Here is a 6,738-nt window from a genome sequence, read left to right as displayed (position 1 = left end):
ACATACAATCAAAAAGTAAACTATGACCAAATGCGTTTTGTAAACTTAAGAAATTTAACAAAAAGTTCATATCTTGCTGATCCAAGTTTTAGTTGTCTTACAACAATACAATGTGTTGTATATAGGTATTTATAACAAATTTTAATGTTATAGATATTTATTAGTAATTTTCAAAGTAAAGTAAAGTACCTTCCATTAATAAATACTTGCAAATCAGCATTTTTTTTTTTTTTTAGTGAATTAATTTTTTATAAGTCTTAATTTCAATTATGTTTTGTGATTAATCAAACTTTGAGATACGCATACATAATCTATGTCTGAATAAATTTCCTATCGATAGTTGGTTTTTCATAATTTTTTATTGTTTTTTAAAATAAATTTTAATATGAAATCGTCTTTTCGAGGATTGTCGATTTAAAACTTGACGAAATCGAGCTGTTCTACTTTTCTGTTATTCCGTTGATATTGATTTATCAACATCATTGCGTCACACATTTGAGAGCCAATTAAACTATTGAAAAACGTCACAGAAGCAGTGCCATATTTTTCTGAACTCATTACGTTTACATACGCGCGATAAGGCAGAAAAATTACAGAAACAATTTTTTTTCTTTCAAGGTAATTATTAGAGTACTAACATTGACGAGTTCTCTGTAAACAAATAAAATCACAGAAATGATCTCATAAGTCATTTAAAATAAAATATAAATATATATAACAAATCATAGGTAAATCTTAAAATTGCTAAAACAGAAATTGAAATTCTTGTAAATATCTTAAAGGTAAAATTGTATTTAATAATTTAGAAGAATCTATTGTTTTAAATGTTTGATGCTATAGTTACAATACATTGTAAATAAATACAGAATGTAAAAAGCTATTTAAATTATTATATACAATATTACATAAAAATATAGTTAGTTATTCCTGCAACAGCTATCATTATTTTACATTTAGTTGAAATAGAATAATTCAAGATGAGACAAATTAAAATTTTGTAAACATATCAAAATTATTCCGAGGAACTAAATTTAAAGGCATTCAAGATCAAGGAATTTTACAAAAATCTAGGCACCGGCGAGATTCGAACTCACGATCTCCTGTTTACTAGACAGGCGCTTTAACCAACTAAGCCACGGCGCCTTCAAAATAGTAAGGGCCTAAAATTCTTTAAAAAATCATGAAATTATTTTAAAAGTTGAACTGTTATTCATTTTGTAAATTCGAATAATAGACGAAAAAAAAAATCTCCGAAAAGGAATCTTAGGAGGGTTTGTTTATCTCTTTTGAGCTAGCATAGGGAAAGTCGATACCTGTCATCTAGTTAAAACAGCAATATAATAATAATATAGCTAAGAAGAAACTACAATTTTTTTAAATTTCTTACCACTGGAGCTTCTTTTGTACACTAGTACGATATACAATTGTGACAGACATATGGTGTGTCCAATTACATGACTTTCTAGTCTAATACACAAATTGCTTTCTGTGTATCTTTGCTAATTATGGTCCAATTATAATGGATATATTGTTTTTAAAGTTTAATTTTGTAGAAAAGTTAACTATCCATTAAATGATTTTTTGAATTGCTGGAGGAAATGCATAATTTTAAACTCTGTCTGGTGTATTCAACAGTTATTTTATTGAGAGAATATAGATGACCGTGTGAAGTAAATCGTAGGAGGATAGTTCTAGGTGGCGGTCATTAAAGGTATCAAAATAGTAAAAGAGAACTATTTATTGTAAACCAACATTTCGCACCACTTCACAGGGCTAAGAGAGTATACAAGATACAAATATTTTAGAATTAACAGAACATTAAAAATTAAAAACAGTTCAAAATAATTGTTAGATTTAAAAAGTATATAGAAAGACTAAAAATAATGAAATATTAATAATAACAATATGAGGAAATAGATATGTAAGTAGACTGGAAACAAGTTGCTAATAAATATAACCAGGGCCCTGTTTCATAATGAAAGCTAATAGTATTAGTTTATAGTAGAAGTGTAGAAACTAGTGTGGTAATAATACTAATACTTATTTTTTTCATGATAGGGATGACTATTAGTGATATTACAGGAATTAGAAAATACTAAAGTACACGTTACTTTTGTACTAGTCTGTGCAATTGAATTTAAAGAAATCTACAAGACTAATGGTATTAGTTTGTACTTTATTATGAAACAGGGCCGAGGTGTGATATAAGGTCTCATATAGATCTAAACACATAAATGGTAGGAGACTCCTCATTAAAACTAGTTTTAAACACTTTACCCTGTTTTAAACAGGGTAAAGAGATAGATGTAAGGTACAACAGATAAGTGAAGTAAATAGGTGAGGTATAGTGATATGTAAAAGGCGTTATTAGGAAATTTGATAAAAAGGAACAATAATCATACTCACCTGTAAGAATGAAGTTCTGCTGCCAACTGATAAGAACAAAGGGGGTAACAGGTAGAGGAAGGTCTATACTTTCTGGGTAAGGAAACTTTAATTGTCTTGGACCTTATAAACATATAACAATTTAGCAAACATGGACAGAAAGTCATGTAATTGGACACACTATATGTCTTTCACAATTGTATACCATATTAGTGTACAAAAGAAGGTCCAGTGGTAAGAAATTTAAAAAACTGTAGTTTCTTCTTAGCTATATTATTATATTATAATTGCTGCTTTGACTAGATGACAGGTATCGACTTTCGCTATGCTCGCTCAAAAGAGATAAACAAACCCTCCAAAGATTCCTTTTCTGTGAAGATTTTTTTTTCCGTATATCATTCGAATTTATAAAATGAATAATAGTTCAACTTTTAAAATAATTCCATAATTTTTTTTTAGAAATTTTAGGCCCTTACTATTTTGAAGGCGCCGTGGCTTAGTTGGTTAAAGCGCCTGTCTAGTAAACAGGAGATCGTGAGTTCGAATCTCGCCGGTGCCTAAGATTTTTGTAAATTCTTTAATTTTGAATGCCTTTTAAATTTAGTTCTTCCGGATAAATTTTTGATATGGTTATAAAATTTTAATTTGTCTCATCTTGATTTATTTTATTTTAATTAAATGTAAAATAATGATAGTTGTGGCAGCAATAACTATATTTTTCTGTAATACTGTGTGTAATAATTTAAATAACTTTCTGCACGGTGTATTTATTTATTTTTCATATTTACTTTGTATTGTAACAATAACATCAAACATATAAAACAATATATTCTCCTAAATTGTATTTAATATACAAGAATTTCAATTTCTGTGTTAGGGATTTTAAGATTTCCCTATGATTTGCTATATATATAATTTAAGTAGCGTCGAGAGAAAACAGTGAAAAATAAAGTGAAAAGTGCACGAAATGACTCTCACGGGTTCCAGAAATATAATGCGTTTTATTTATTTATTTTTTTTCTGACCTCCTAGAAAATTAAAAAATAACAAATTATAGATATAGAAATAAGAAATGGATGTATATATGCCGACAAATAAACGTTTTATATAGTCCAGTATTTCTATATATACATATCTATCAGCTGTTCGACTCGATCAGCTGATAAGGCCTGTCATCATGGCGGCTGCTAGTTCTTGGTTTTGCTTCTTCTGATTTATTCCTGCTCTGAGTTTTATCCCATCAGCTATCCTCGTACTCTCTTCTTCTCAATGGTTGCGGAGTAGTCCTTGGCCGATTGCACGTAATCCTTTTCCATGTTGGTTCTTCAACATCCATTCTGGACTCTTCCTCTCTGGCGCTGGCGTCAATTAGTTCCTACGCGCACTCTACGAAGGACCATTCTTTCAGCATTCCCTTAAGTACATTGGCTAGGAATTTTAGTTTATCGGCGATCCTGTTGTAGCGTGCCAGGAGTTCCGCGGCGTACTGCCCATTAGACTGTCTCGGTTTGGTCTCCCTAAAAATCATAAATATGTCCTCTTCAGGGGCCAACCGTCCGCATCCAAACGCCTTCTTCAATCTCGCCTTGATCACACTCCAGGGTGTCTCCTCATCAGCTTGAATTTGATTGAGGATACTTCTTTTCACCCTGCTGACAACTGCTTCCCTTAACGCCTCAGCATTCTCACTGTTGAGCAGGTTTTCGGCTATCTTCGCATCTTTTCGACCAATCAGTCGATCACCCCCTTTCAGGAAATGGTTTAACTCCTCGGTCTTCCCGGTAAACCTTTCAAGGTCGGAAACTGCCTTTTTTTAAGTCCTGGGCGGTTGCCGTGCGGACTTTGATCCATTCCAGCGTCGTGGCATGAGCTTGCGCTAGTGATGCTTCCGGTAATGGCTGAATCTACGCCGGAGGTGGGTTTCCTGCAGTTACAGGTTGGTCGACAGCTGCTTGAGGTTAGTTGGCTACAGCTGGAAGTGGGTTGTTAAAGTTCAGACCCTAAATGTTTAAAACTGGCGCTCTCACTAGTCCGTTACCGGCCATAATATAGAGAGAACAAAAAAGAAGAAAAAGTTTTTCTTTAGACAATAAATTGTTCCAGTATCCAAAGATACCCGGTTTCGGCACCACATATGTAGCGTAGAGAGAAAACAATGAAAAAAAGTGAAAAGGGTATGAAATGACTCTCACGGGTTCCAGAAATAAAATACTCTTTATTGAATTCAGTATTTCTATATATACATGTCAATTTGCTGTTCGACTCGATCAGCTGATACGGCCTGTCAGCTGTTATAGTCCTTCGGCCGTAACTTATAAGTTATTTAAAATAGTAATCATTATTTTAAATAACTTATAAGATCATTTCTGAGGGGTATATATGCTTGAATAGCATTCTGTCCAGTACTCTCTTTAGTTTTATTTATTTATTAATTTAATTAATTTTTTTTCTTCTATAATTCGAATTTACAGAATAAATAATAACAGTTCAACTTTCAAAATAATTTCATGATTTTTTTAAGAATTTTAGGCCCTTACTATTTTGAAGGCGCCGTGGCTTAGTTGGTTAAAGCGCCTGTCTAGTAAACAGGAGATCGTGAGTTCGAATCTCGCCGGTGCCTAGATTTTTGTAAATTCCTTGATCTTGAATGCCTTTAAATTTAGTTCCTCAGAATAAATTTGATATACTTATAAAGTTTTAATTTGTTTCATCTTGAATTATTTTATTTCAAGTAAATGTAAAATAATGATAGCTGTTGCAGATATAACTATATTTTTCTGTAATACTGTCTATAATAATATAAATAGCTTTCTTCATTGTGTATTTATTTATTTTTCATATTTACATTGTATTGTAACAATAACATCAAACATTTAAAATAATAGATTCTCCTAAATTATTAAATACAATATTCATTTTAAGATATTTACAAGAATTTCAATTTCTGTTTTAGGAATTTTAAGATTTGCCTATGATTTATTATATGTATTTATATTTTATTTTAAATGAGTTATGAGATCGTTTCTGTGATTTTATTTGTTTACAGAGGATTCGTCGATGTTAGTACTCTAATTAACACCTTGAAAGAAAAAAAATTGTTTCTGTAATTTTGTTGTCTTATCGCGCGTATGTAAACATAAATCAATATAAACGGAATAACACAAAAGTAGAACAGCTCGATTTCGTCAAGCTTTAAATCGATCATCGCCGAAAAGATGATTTTATATTAAAATGTATTTTAAAAGATTATCAAAAACCAACTATCGATAGGGAATTAATTCAGACATAGATTATGTATGCGTATCAGAAAGTTGGACTAATCATAAAACACAATTAAAATTAAGACACAAAAAATAAATTCACTAAAAAAAAAAAAAATGCTGATTTGCAAGTATTTATTAATGGAAGGTACTTTACTTTGAAAATTACTAATAAATATCTATAAAATTAAAATTTGTTATAAATACTTATATACAAAACATTGTATTGTATAACAACTAAAACTTGGTTCTGCAAGATAAGAACTTTTGTTAAATTTCTGAAGTTTACAAAACGCATTTGGTCGTCGTTTACTTTTTGATTGTATGTGCCTTAAAAAAAAAAGTATATATATATATATATAAGTGCTTAATTGCGATGAGAATCGTTTATTTTATTTGTTTGCGCTTCAAATATCTTTATTCAAATAATTAATGTTTTTTTTACTGTTTTCATAAGCGAATGGAATGAGTGGAGTTTAAAAGAGAATATAATGAAAAGTAATTTGGTCAATTAATGTTAGTTAATTGAACGAACCAAAAATATAACCTATGAATAAAGTAAACGTATCAAATGTCAAAGCTAGGTTAGAGGAAGATTGTAAACATTTAAGACCAATTTCACAAGAGCATTGACTTTTAATGATTTATTTTTCGTCATTGGTAGTAAGAAAATTTTTGAATTTATCCAACCATTAGTTTTGTTAAAGTATTAATGGTGAATCGGCAAAAAAAAAAATCCTTGAGATATATGTAACGATTACATGTCAATGAAATTTTAGTTCGCGAATCAAATGGTACGATGATCGATGAATCAATAGAAACACTCTTTATTGACTAAGTTAACAATGTTTATTCTAGAAATAAAATAACAGCGAATTACAGAATAATTATGAACAAATATTAAAAACTTTAAAAAAAAAATACTCATATGTATATATATATATATATATAAGTTATGTTTACGGGGTATGTAATAATAATCTTAATACCTAACTCCCTCTGTCAACAACTCTAGAATGTATAAATATAGGATTACTATTCAGAATAAACAGTCTTTAATCAGCAACCGTGAGTGTATTGTCTCTTTCCCTTT

The 6,738-nt window shown here is 30.1% G+C and overlaps 3 non-coding genes across 3 annotated transcripts; 2 read left to right on the top strand and 1 right to left on the bottom strand.

The window, feature by feature from the left end:
* Nucleotides 1-1,069: 1,069 nt before the first annotated feature.
* TRNAT-AGU (transfer RNA threonine (anticodon AGU)) lies at nt 1,070-1,143 on the bottom strand. The gene has a single exon. It is a non-coding gene; the product is annotated as a tRNA-Thr (tRNA).
* A 1,727-nt stretch (nt 1,144-2,870) lies between these two features.
* Nucleotides 2,871-2,944, top strand: TRNAT-AGU (transfer RNA threonine (anticodon AGU)). Its single transcript has one exon. It is a non-coding gene; the product is annotated as a tRNA-Thr (tRNA).
* Nucleotides 2,945-4,931: 1,987 nt separating this feature from the next.
* On the top strand, nt 4,932-5,005 carry TRNAT-AGU (transfer RNA threonine (anticodon AGU)). Its single transcript has one exon. It is a non-coding gene; the product is annotated as a tRNA-Thr (tRNA).
* The last annotated feature ends 1,733 nt before the right edge of the window (nt 5,006-6,738 follow it).

Source organism: Halyomorpha halys, unplaced genomic scaffold, assembly GCF_000696795.3.
Source record: "Halyomorpha halys isolate HHAL.00 unplaced genomic scaffold, Hhal_1.1 Scaffold560.1, whole genome shotgun sequence".
Classification (NCBI taxonomy): Eukaryota; Metazoa; Arthropoda; class Insecta; order Hemiptera; family Pentatomidae; genus Halyomorpha; species Halyomorpha halys.
This window is presented reverse-complemented; position numbering and strand designations above follow the sequence as displayed.